This window comes from Pristiophorus japonicus, chromosome 9, assembly GCF_044704955.1.
Source record: "Pristiophorus japonicus isolate sPriJap1 chromosome 9, sPriJap1.hap1, whole genome shotgun sequence".
In the NCBI taxonomy this organism is placed as follows: Eukaryota; Metazoa; Chordata; class Chondrichthyes; family Pristiophoridae; genus Pristiophorus; species Pristiophorus japonicus.
In genome coordinates this window covers 205,836,029-205,849,156 of record NC_091985.1, presented here as the reverse complement: position 1 = coordinate 205,849,156, position 13,128 = coordinate 205,836,029, and positions in this window count along the sequence as shown.

The following is a 13,128-nucleotide window of genomic DNA, read 5'->3' as shown; positions in this document are numbered from 1 at the left end:
GTCAGGAGGCAACGACTGCTGGTCTTCCGGCCTAGGCATTCTGCTGCGGGGAGGCCACTTCACCATCACTGAAGTTAAGGAGGTGGTGGGCGTCCGCCTCCTCGTAGCAGATGTAATGAACAAAAATTCCCCTTTAAGGCTAATTAACGTGTATGCCTCGCCTCTCAGAAGCGAGTGGCTGGCCCTCTTCCAACAGCTCCCACTGCTGCTGGTGACGTCCAGGCCGGTCATTCTGGGTGGTGACTTCAACTGCATCATCAATACGGCTGGACGATCCAGCAGAGCCGACAGAAAACTGGACGCCACGTCCAAACTCCTGATGGATGCTGTAAAAGACGCCAAGCTGTGCGACATCTTCAGCAACTCTGCAGATGGAGCACCGCACAGATACACCTGGCCGAGACCAGACGGGTCCGTCCGTTCCAGAATAGACTGCCTGTTTGTGTCCCACACACTCAAGGTCAGATCCATCGATGTCACACCGGTGTTCTTCTCTGACCACTGCCTCCTACTGGCTGACTGTTGCCCACAGGAAAACCAGAAAGTTGGCAGAGGGATATGGAAGCTGAACGTGAAACTGTTGACTCCGGAAAACGTGGAGGAACTCAAGAGGGATTACAAAGGTTGGAGAACCGTAAAACCCCTCTGCGATTCCCCGATGCACTGGTGGGAAACAATCAAGACAAATATCAAGAGGTTCTTCATCCTCAAAGGTGTTCAGGAGGCGAGAGGGAGACAGAGGGAATTGTCCCAACTGCAGAAGAGCATGCAAAACCTGCTCCTGTTGCAGTCGATGGGAGTCAATGTCGCAGAGGAACTCGAAGAGGTGAAGGGCCAGCAAGTCTTCCTCTTTGCCTCAGAGTCCTCCAAAATCATTTCCACTCCAGAGTCCGCTCCATCGAGCAGAATGAGACATGTTCGCGCTTCTTCTTCAAAAAGGTACACAGGGGGAGCTCTGTGATCACCAGCCTAAAGGGAGAAGACGGTTCTGTGACGTTTTCGCAGCCTGACATGCTGAGGATCAGCAAATCCTTCTATGCCAGGCTGTACGACGTCAAGCCCAGAGACCGCACGGCCTCCCAGTCGTTCCTGTCGTCTATCACGGAGGTCCTAAACGACAGTGAGCGTGAGAGTCTGGACCACCCGTTAACTCTGGACGAGATGACAAAGGCCGTCCGGTCCCTTGCGACGAGTAAAACTCCCAGAAGCGACGGCTTACCGGTCGAGTTGTATTCGGCTCTGTGGGACTGGATGGGCCCAGACCTGCTGGAAGTGTATGAGGGTATGCTTCTGGCTGGCAGTATGTCAGAATCAATGAGGAAAGGCATCATCACCCTCATCTACAAGCAGAAGGGGGAAAGGGAGGAAATCAAAAACTGGTGGCCCATTTTACTGCTCAATGTGGACTACAAGATCCTGGCAAAGGTCATCGCCAACAGGCGCAAGTCTGCTCTTGAGCTGGTGATTCACCCGGACCAGACCTGCGCTGTCCCTGGCAGGAAGATCTCTGATAGCCTGGCGCTACTCAGGGATACGATCGCCTACGTGCAGGACAGTGGGGTGGACACCTGCTTAATCAGCTTAGACCAGGAGAAGGCATTTGACAGGATATCGCACACGTACCTGATGGACGTGCTCTCCAAAATGTGGTTTGGGGTGGCATTCCGCAATTGGATCCAACTGCTCTACAGAGACATCAGTAGCGCAGTTCTAATCAGCGGGTGGGAAACTGAAAGCTTTCCGATCAGATCTGGAGTCAGGCAAGGCTGTCCTCTCTCGTCTCTCTTGTTTGTGTGTTGTATCGAGCCCTTTGCTGGGTCCATCAGGAAGGATGCAGGCATTAGAGGGGTGACGATCCCAGGCAGCAGAGGCGCTCAGGTCAAGACCTCCCTGTACATGGATGATGTAGCCATCTTTTGCTCGGATCCGCAGTCGGTCCGAAAATTGCTCACAATCTGCGACCAGTTTGAACTGGCCTCAGGAGCGAAGGTCAATTGCAGCAAAAGCGAGGCCATGTTCTTTGGCAACTGGGCCGACCGATCCTTTATTCCCTTCACCATTAAGCCAGATTACCTGAAGGTGTTGGGAATATGGTTCGGAGCGGATCGGGCGTGCGCCAAAAACTTGGAATAGCGTATCGCCAAAGTGAAGCAAAAACTGGGATGGTGGAAGCTGTGCTTCCTCTCCATGGCAGGAAAGAATCTGGTCATCAGGAGTGAGGTACTCTCGGGGTTGCTACACGTGGCACAGGTCTGGCCCATCCCTCGGTCCTGTGCCGCGGCAATCACCCGGGCCGTCTTCCACTTTGTCTGGAGGTCCAAAATGGACTGTGTCCGCAGAGACACAATGTACAAATCTCTGGACAGTGGTGGAAAGGATGTTCCGAACGTGGCCCTCTTCCTGATGGCCACCTTTGTGTGCGGTTGCATCAAGCTGTGCACAGCCCCCCAGTACGTAAACACCAAGTGTCACTACGTGCTGAGGTTCTACCTGTCACCTTTGTTGCGAAGGATGGGCCTGTCCACGCTGCTGTGAAACGCCCCCACCAGTTGGACCATGCCTGTCCACCTGTCCTTCATGGAAAAGTTTTTCACAAAAAACCATTTGACCACAAAGCCATAAAACAGTGGTCAGCACGTAAGGTCCTGGATGCCCTACAAAAGAAGGAGATGGTGGACCCTGTCGGGTGGTTCCCTGAGCAGACTGTCGAACTCGTTTGGCAGAACATCTCATCGCCAGAGCTTTCACACAAGCACCAAGACGTAGCTTGTTTGGCGGTGAGGAGGGCCCTACCCATCAGAGCATTCATGCACAGCCAACGTCTCAGCAACACGGCATAGTGCCCCCGAGTCGGCTGCGGGGCGGATGAGACTGTCACCCATCTCCTTCAAGGTTGCGCCTTTGCAAGGCAGGTCTGGAAAGAGATGCAGTGGTTGCTGTCGAGGTTCATCCCAAGCAGCTCCATAACACAGGACTCTGTGCTCTACAGGCTGTTCCCAAGGACACGCACCGAGACAGACATCACCTGCTGCTGGAGGGCCATCAATTCGGTGAAAGACGCACTTTGGTCTTGCCGAAACTTGCTGGCCTTCCAGATCAAGGAGATGTCCATGTCTGCATGTTGCAGACTGGAGCAATCCAAGATCCAGGATTACGTGCTGAGGGACGCACTAAAAATTGGTGCAGCCGCCGCAAAGGCATGGTGGGGAAGGGCCACAGTTTAAAGCTCTTCTGCCACGGAAAACCCAGGGGCTGGAATCAGTATAAAACTCCCCTCGGGCTGCAATGGTAAACCTTTTGTATAGATAGAGCACCATGATCTGCAAAAACCTATGTAGTGCCATGTATAATGCAAGTTCTGTTGCATAATACATGTTGGAAACAAATGTAACTGTACCCTTACTGTGTGCCGTATGGTGACACATGTAATGTAACTTGATGAACGTACCACAATGTATCCTGGATATTAAGAATCGTACCTTGAAATGTAAAGTAAAGAAATGTACAAAGACTCACCGGTGGGGAAAGACCAATCTTACAATACACAGCGGGCCAGTGGAGGGCGCCAGAGAACCGCGCTGGCCCGAGGCAGGTGCAGTGACCCAGCGGCGGGTAAAGAGCCCGAGGGTGTGTTGAGTCCTTACCAGCAGATGGCGCCAGGGAGCCTCGCCTGCCACAAGTGCAGTGACCCAGAGGCAGTGAAAGGCCCTGAGGGCGGATCAACCCTCATAGGGCCTGGGCGGTGCGGAGAGAGAACAATGAATGGAGGGAACATTGGGCGAGTTCCGTTGCTCCATTCGGATTCTGCTCAACCTGAATTACTCTGTGTGCTCTGTGTAGGCGCTACTTTACTCCCGAATGCGGAAAGACAAACATCTGTCCTGGAGGCTGGATTTCATCCCTTGGCTCATAGACATCCAGAGTGACCCCACCATGATCCCGGCAGAGTTTTCTCCGGGTTTCCCGAATCCAATATGTGGCGGAAGCACACGGTCCAGTTACCGCCCAATATTGGGATCCTGCCTTGGGTGGGGGCGGGGCGGGGAATCTGGCAGTGAAATCACTGCAGCAATGACATGGGCAATCTGCATTTCATTTGTGAAACTTTCTGACCACAGCACTGTCTGAGGAAGTCGGTTCCTCACACACTGAAGCCTCACATTCACACACTCTTCGGATTGTTCTTACTGTGTGAAATACAACACAGAACCATCCGGCCTCATGGTCCTGAGGACAGGAGGCCCACAGAGAACACAGCCCAGGCCCAGTGGGAGGAGGTTGGCCTTGGCAGTGAGTGTCACCTCCAGCTCCACCCGGAGTCTGCTCCAAGTGTTGCTCACTCTCTGGGTGAAGATTAACTTCCTGAGATTAGTCCTACATTTATCATCTCCCAGTGTTACCCCGTGTCCCAGAGTCCTTCTCTCACAATTTAACTTAAAGCGATGTTTCGAAGTCCCGCTTTTCCACCCACAAAGATAGATCAGTGTATTTTCTAAATGGTGGGAAGCTAGGAAGTGTGGAGGAGGAAGGGGTTTTAAGTGCCCAGGCACACAAATCGCTGAATGCCGGTAGACAAGGAAAAAAGAATCAAACAGGATAAAGGAATGTTGTCCTTTATCTCGAGGCATTTGGAATACAATGGGCAGGATGTTTTGCTAGTGGTGTATGGAGCCCTAGTTAGACTCCATCTAGAGTACTGAGTTCTGGATAGCACAGCTCAGGAAAGAGAGGGTGCAGGGCAGATTCACCAGACTAATACCCGGGGCTCAGAGGGTTAATTTAAGAGGACTGATTTCACAAACCTGGCCTATATTACCTTGAGTATAGAAGGTTAATGGTGAACTGATTGAGTTTTTTTAATGTTAGGATAAGTTGATAGAGTAGATGGAGAGAAACCATTTCCTCTGGTCCAGAAGAAGGGTGCATAACCTTAAAGTTCGGTGCTGTGTTGAAAAACACTTCTTCACACAACGGTAGTGCAAATATGGAATACTCTTCTTCAGGCTGTGGGTCAGTTGGAGCCTTTGAGACTGAGATTGACAAATATTTGTTGGGTAAGGGTATCAATGGGAAGGATGCAGAGGTGGAGAATATTTCCGCTTTGGATGGTGCCAGCTCCAGCTCGCGGTGTTGGGCTGAATATTCGACTGTCCTGATGACAGGAGGCCCGTGGAAAGAACAGCCCAGGCCCCAGTGGGAGGTGGTTGTCCTTGGCAGTGAGTGTCACCTCCAGCTCCACACGAAGTCCGCTCCAAATGTTGCTCACTCTCTGGGTGGAGAAGAATTCCTGAGATTGGTCCTAAGTTTATTATCTCCCAGTGTTACCCCGTGTCCCAGAGTCCTTCTCTCACAATTTAACTTAAAGTGATGTTTCGAAGTCCCGCTTTTCCACCCGCATAACAATTTTTTTCCCAGCTCCTTCCAGTTTCTCCTTTTCAGTTTGTGAAGCCCATGTTTCCCCAGTCTATCTCAAACCTCAGTCCTTTGATACCAGCATCAGCCTTTGCCACTTCCCCGCACTGCCTCCAGTGCCTGGAGGTCTCCCCAGTGTTTTGCAGATAACGAGCTGTCCAGAAAATGGCCAGGACCGAGCAGACATCCCTCTAAACCTCCGGAGGCAAATCTCCTCGCAAGCAGCAACCTTCCGAGTGGCGAGAGAACCCCAGGAGCGAGGGATAGAGGAGTATAAACAGGGACAGCGAATAACAATGGTGCTCCCACTGTGAGGAGCCAGTGTCTCAGAGACTGTGAACAAACTCTGTCCCAGTGTGAGGAGCCAGTGTCTCAGAGACTGGGTGTTACTGTGGACACACAGTGTCCCAGTGTGAGGAGCCAGTGTCTCAGAGACTGAATGAGACTATGGACACGCTCAGTCCCAGTGTGAGGAGCCAGTGTCTTAGAGACTGAATGAGACTGTGGACACGCTCTGTCCCAGTGTGAGGAGCCAGTGTCTCAGAGACTGGGTGAGACTGTGGACACACAGTGTCCCAGTGTGAGGAGCCAGTGTCTCAGAGACTGGGAGCAGGAAGTGTTCCTGTAACCAGTCTGAAGTCCTGCTGTGAAATTAAATCTGGACCAGGCCTGGCTCGAATCATCTTCCCTCTCCATTAGTGCAGAACTGCCAGCGACAAAGATCTGAAATCTTTATCAAGGAACATTTTAATCCTAATTCCAATTTCATCTTCTCCAGTAATACATCATTGAGAGTCGGGAATAAGGAATGTTATAATCTTTCACACAAACATCCTTCCATTAAGCAAACGCCAAAGATGTGAATTAAATTTGAGCTGACAGGTTGTGTTTCCCATTCTGTGAAGGAGTGGCCTGCTCTATCCTCAGACACTCCGGAGCTGCCACCGTCCCATATTTTAGAATCAAACAGAACCCATTGTCTCACCGGTTACATCAGTTGTGGCCACGGTCCACATGAAGGAAGTCCGAGGGACTTCCCCGTGTCTCCCCGCACTGTACAGAGGGGACATGTTGTGCTGGGATTGGTAAGCTCCATCCCTCTTGCTTTATTATCTCATAAATTCAGCGTCAGTTCTTTATATTATCGGCTCACACCACGGAAAATACTCTTGACCCTGCAAATGGGGCACTAAATCCTCCTGAGAGAGACCACAATGGGGCTGGTGTGGGGCATGAAACCATGTTGTACTGGAAGGCTCTCTGAGTCTGTGTCTAAGGCCAATGTGCTGCCTTTGGCCGATACTACAATGGGGCTGGTGTGGGGAGTGAAACCATGGTGTATTGGGAGGCTCTCTGAGTCTGTGTCTGAGGCCATTGTACTGCCTTTGGCCGATACTACAATGCCATCCCAGCACAGTGTTAGAGTTTGAAAATTACACCCCGGGAGATGCTGGGTAGATTCAGATTGTTGCAGAATATAACTAGAGCCAGTAAACTCAGAAAGCCCACCAGTGGGTGAAAGCCCTTTGCTGTAACAATGAACATTCCCTACTGGAATCACCGGCCATGGTGGGGAGAGGCTCGGCTTTGCTCAGAGTGGCCGGAGATCAGTGAATTCGGCGAAGAGAGTCTCAGAGTAATTGATCCTGGTGCTGAATTTCCACCAAGCGACACCGGACCTCAAGGTCCCATTCAACTGTGGACAGACTCCAAGAGCTGTTCTCATGTGCTCTGACTCTCTGGGACTATCCCTTTGTGTATAATGGTCTGTCGGGAATGTTTCCTCTCTTTAAAGAGCCGTGATAGAATCCTTCAGTGCCTTGCACACCCTACATGGTCTGTGGGGATCTGCAGACGGATCCTCTGCTGGGATCCAGTTTGTTGTCTCACGGGAGCAGTCACACCAGCATGGCATCACTCACAGTTTTACTCCTGTGTCCTCAGCCCCACAGCTTTAACTCTATGATCAGTAAGTTCTGGAATCTAATTCTTTTTCATCAGTGGTATTTCTCCATTTGGAGTTTCAGCTCCGACTCACTCCCCTAGTTTATCAGGAGTTCACTACTCAGGTGTCCCTTCATTTCTTTGCAAAGGTTGTTATTTTCCCATCCTGCGATCCCGGGTCTGCAGCAGAGTCACGGTAAATGGTTATTAAGGAACAGACACAAGATTAGAAAGTCTGTCATTCTATATCCGCCTTTCTGTCTGTTTCCTCTGCCTCGCACAGCTGTAAGAGCGGGGCGTATTTGCACTTCCAGGGGCACAGCCGTTGGTCAGTTTTACCCTCCTGCCCATAACACAATTATTCTCAGACCATTCATCAAGTTCCCTCCAAACTCTCCGGGACTCTGGCATTACAATGTGGTACAATACACACAACAATGCCTTGTTATTATCTCATGTGTGTCCTTAATGTGGACCGTTACAACCCAGAATAGACGGCAGTTATACCTGATCTGGGCGGCTGGGATTGCTGTTTATATTTGTTAACATTGCACTGGTACACCGTGGCTGCAGTGTGTACCATCTACAAGATGCAGCAACTTGCCATGGCTTCCATCACCTAGACCTGGGCTGGGCAATTATATGGGCTGAAAGCCACTGAACAAGTTTTGTTGAGCTGTTGAGGGCTGCCCACCAATGTTGGTCCTGAGGCGCGTGGCCGCACGGTCAGCAACAATCGCGCGGTCCCGCGCAGGCCACTCCCCACCTGTCGCTGGAAGAGACACTGCGCATGTGCGGCAGCCTAGTATTCGAGCAGCAAATTTAAAGGGACAGTGTGCGGAAAAAAATTAGAGGGAACATTTGATCAACATGAACATTGCATAAACATAAATCAGATAGTAGTCAGATGCTATCGTACATACACAACATGAATTCGATACGGCCTAGAAATGAATCAAAGATAAAAGTTGAAAATGTTGTGGTATCTTCTGGTCTCTGTAAATCAGTGGTGTGAAATAGAACTGTAGCCTCTTTAGAGCCTGTGTCAGCTTCAATTCCCCACTTCACTCATCCTTATGTCCCTCTGCAAAGATTCCTAATGTCGGCCCAATTGGTGACAGATGAGAACTCCCCTGCCGTCATACTCTGGATACAGGGAGAAAAAAGATGCAGCGCCAGTCACTTTCTTCGGTAAAAGATCTGTGGAGATGAGCAGCCATGACTCTAAAATGGATAGGGCATATTCTAGTACGCAGTGCATTCTGGGTACGTACGTCCGCCATTGGTGCCCAGACTCACGGAACAGATCCTTTTAATCGGTCCAGGGAGAATCGATTTTGCGAATTATTAATTTGAATGAAGTAATACTATGGTTTTTCCTTGGCTGCAGTTCGGGACTGTCTCTGACCCATGCGAAGTGAAAGTGGATAGACGAATGTGCAGCTCGAGCTCCGGCTCACGTTCTATTTCTGACCCATCCAGCGGGCCGGATAGAATGACATGGCGGGCCGGATATGGTCCACGGGCTGTATTTTGCCCACCACTGCCCTACACTGTCCCATCAAACACTCCCAAGTCACGTACAGCTTGGCTTACATACAGAGTAAACCATATGTAAACTACCCAGCAAACACTCCCAAGTCAGGTACAGTACGTGTTAGATACGTTTCAGATACAGGGTAAAGTTCGCTCGACCCAGTTACATCAAAAACTTCCAGGGCAGCTAGACAGGGTTAGATACAGAGTAAATCTCACTGTATAGTCGTTCATCGAACTCAGATACAGCATGAGGCCGAAGCAACCTGCCGCTCCTCTGACACCATCCAATGAATCACACAATGTACAGCATGGTATGAATACAGGACAGAAATCCCTGTACATTAAGGATCACGCACTTCCAGGTGAAGTATGAGCTAACTTTACAAACCATCCCCTGCCGGAATCATTGGCCATGCCGCGGAGAGGCTCGGCTTTGCTCAGAATGGCCGGAGATCAGCGAATTCGGCGGAGAGTCTCAGAGCAATTGATCCTGGCGCTGAATTTCCACCAATCGACACCGGATCTCAAGATCCCATTCAGCTGTGGACAAACTCCAAGAGCTGTTCCCATGTGTTCCTAATCTCTGGGACTATCCCTTTGTGTGTAATGGTTTATCGGGAATGTTTCCTCTCTTTAAAGAGCCGTGATAGCATCCTTCAGTACCATGGTCTGTGGGGATCTACAGCCGGATTCTCTGCTGGGATCTAATGCGGAGTCTCACGGGAGCCGTCACAGCCATCAAGGCCTCACTCACAGTTTTACTCCCGCGTCCTTAGCCCCACGGGTTTAACTCTATGAACAGGAAGTTCTGGAATCTAACCCTTTTTAATCATTAATATTTCTCTATTTGGATTTCCAGCTCCGACTCACTTCCCTAGTTTACCAGGAGTTCACTGATCAGGTGTCTCTTCATTTCATTGCGATGGTTGTTATTTACCCCATCCTGTGATCCCCGGGTCTGCAGCAGAGGTCGCGGTACTTGGTTATAATGGAATGGACAGCAGGTTGGAAAGTCTGTCATTCGATATCCGCCCTTCTGTCTGTTTCCTCTGTCCCGCACAGCTGTAAGAGCGGGGTGTATTTGCACTTCTCGGAGCACAGCCAGTGGTCAGTCTTACCCTCCTGCCCATAACACAATTATTCTCAGACCATTCATCAAGTTCCCTTCAAATTCTCCGGGTCTCTGGCATTATAATGTGGTACATTACACACAACAATGCCTTGTTATTATATTATGTGTGTCCTTAATGTGAACCATTACAACACCCTGCCGCCGCCCGCTCTCCCCCTGCCGCTGTCGTGGCTCAGCGCGAGGCTCGGCGGCTTAGCTCTCTCTCCCCCCGCCCAAACGCTTCTGCTGCTTCTCGCCCCGCCGCTTCTCTCCCATCCCGTCCCTTCTCTCCCCATGCATGACAGAACACGTCCGGGTTGCTGTCAGCAGCTGACCTCCCGTGGTCCGGAAAATGCTATGGTCCGGCACTAGTCAGGTCCCAAGGATGCTGGGCCAGAGACGTCCAACTGTTTAACATTTGGTCCTCTCATCCATTGATATATATTGTGAATAGCTGAGACCCAAGCACCAATCCTTGTGGTACACCACCAGTTGCAGCCTGCTAATCTGAAAATGAACCCTTTATTCCTACTCTCTGTTTTCTGTCCATTAACCAATCCTCAATCTATGCTAGTATATTGCCCCCAATCCCTTGAGCCCTAATTTTGTTCAATAACGTCATGTGGCACCTTATCGTATGCCTTCTGAAAATCTAAATACGCCGCATCCACTGGTTCCTCCGTATCTGTTCTGCTAGTTACAACCTCAAAAAACTCTTAACAGATTTCTCAAACATAATTTCCTTTTCATAAAGCCGTGTTGATTCTGCCTAATAATATTCGCTAAGTGCCTGTTACCACATCCTTAATAATAGAATTCAGCATTTTCCCTACTACTGATGTCAGGCTAACTGGTCTGCAGTTCCCCATTTTCTCTCTCCCTCCTTTCTTAAATAGCCCAGTTACATTTGCTACCTTCCAAACCATGTGAACCATTCTAGAATCTATGGAATTTTGGAACATGACAACCAATGCATCCACTATTTCTATAGCTACCCTTTTCAATACTCTAGGATGTAGGGCATCAGGTCCAAATGATTTATCGGTTTTCAGTCCGATTATTTTCGCCAATACCATTTTTTTACTAATACTAATTTCTATTAGTTCCTCATTCTCACTAGACATGGGTTCTCCAATTTTTTTGCTCCTTCTTCCATGAAGACAGACACAAAGTATGCGGTTAATTTCTCTGCCATTTCCTTGTTCCCCATTATAATTTCTCCTGTCTCAGCCTGTAGAGGACCCACATTTATTTTTGCTAATCTTTTCCTTTTTACATACCTATAGAAGCTTTTGCAGTCTCTTATGTTGTCCCTCAATAGTTTACTCTCTTATTCTAGTTGCCTTTTTTTCCCTCAATTTCCTGGTCCTCCTTTGCTGAATTCTAAAATCTTCCTATGCTTACTGCTCTTTTTGGCAACATTATAAGCATCTTCCTTTCATCTAATACTATCTTTAGCTTCTCTTGTTGGCCACGTTTGGACCACTATACCTGTGGGGTTTTTTGTGCCTTAAATGAATGTATGTTTGTTGTAAATTATGAATTAATTTTTTAAATGCTAGCCATTCCTTTTCTACCATTATACCTTTTAATGTAGTTTCTCAATCTACCTTAGCCAACTCTCCCCTCATACCTACATAGTTTCCTTTGTTTAGATTTAAGATCATAGTTTGGATTTAAGTAAATCACTTTCAAACTTAATGCAAAATTCTATCATGTTATGGCCACTCTTCCCCAAGGGCCACTTTCCTACAAGATTATTAATTAACCCTTTCTTATTGAATAATACTAGATCTAAAATAGCCTGTTCCCTAGTTGGTTCCTCAAAATATTGATCTAGAAAACCATCTTGTATACCTTCCATGAATTCATCCTCCACACTATTACTGCAAGTTTGGTTTTCCCAGTCTATATGCAGATGAAAGTCCCCATGATTACTGTATTACCTTTGTTACAAGCACCATTAATTTCCTGATTTATACTGTGCCCTACATTACCACTATAAACATCCCCCCCCTCCCAATGTTTTCTGCCCCTTGCTGTTTCTTAGCTCCACCCAAACTGATCCTACTTCTTGATATTCCGAGCTCAGATCCTTTCCCTCTGCTGTCTTTAGCCCATCCTTTATTATCAGGGTTGCGCCCTCTCCTTTTTCATTTTGCCATTTCTACCAAAAGTTCGGTATTCTGGAATATTTAGTTCCCAACCATGGTCACGTTGCAACCATGTCTCCATAATGGCTATTAGATCAAACCTATTAATTTCTATCTGTGCTATTAATTCATCTATTTTATTGTGAATATTTCATGCATTCAGATATAGTGCCTTTAGCTTAGACTTTCTTCTATTTTTCCTTAATGTCTCCTCAGTCAGTAATGCCCTATTACCTTTGTTACTCTCTCTGTCCCTTCCTGACCCATTCTGCTTATTTTTACCCAAAATTCTGCTCTGCTCTAGAGCCTTGACATGTCTCTTCTCTTGTTGCTTTTTCTCTGTATCTAAACCGTACTGTACTTTCCTGGATCTCCCCACCCTGCCTTAATTATTTTAAAGCCCTGTTTACTGCCCTAGTTATTCGATTCGCCAGGACACTGGTTCCTGCCCAGTTCAAGTGGAGCCCATCACAAGGAAAGAGCTCCCTCTTTGCCCAGTGCTGGTTCCAGTGTGCGTAAAGCAAAACACCTGCCTCCCACATAACCATTTGAGCCACACATTTAACATTCTAATCTGCTTATCCCTGTAACAATTGGTGTGGGGCTCAGGTAACAATCCAGAGATTATTACCTTTGAGGTTCAGCTTTTTCATTTGGACCCCAACTCCTCCATCTCTTTCAGCAGAAACTCATTCCTAGTCCTACCTACGTCGTTGGTTCCTACATGGTCGCCAACAACTGGATCCTCCCCTTCCCATTCCAAGTTCTGACCCCGATCTGTCCCAGGGAGGGGGCAGAGTGTGCTGTCCCTGTGGGGGGCAGTATGTTCAGTGTCTGACCTGAGCTGCCCCAGGGAGGGGGGCAGTGTGTGATGTCCCTGTGGGGGGCAGTATGTTCAGTATCTGACCCTGAGCTGCCCCAGGGAGGGGGCAGTGTGTGATGTCCCTGTGGGGTGCAGTATGTTCAGTG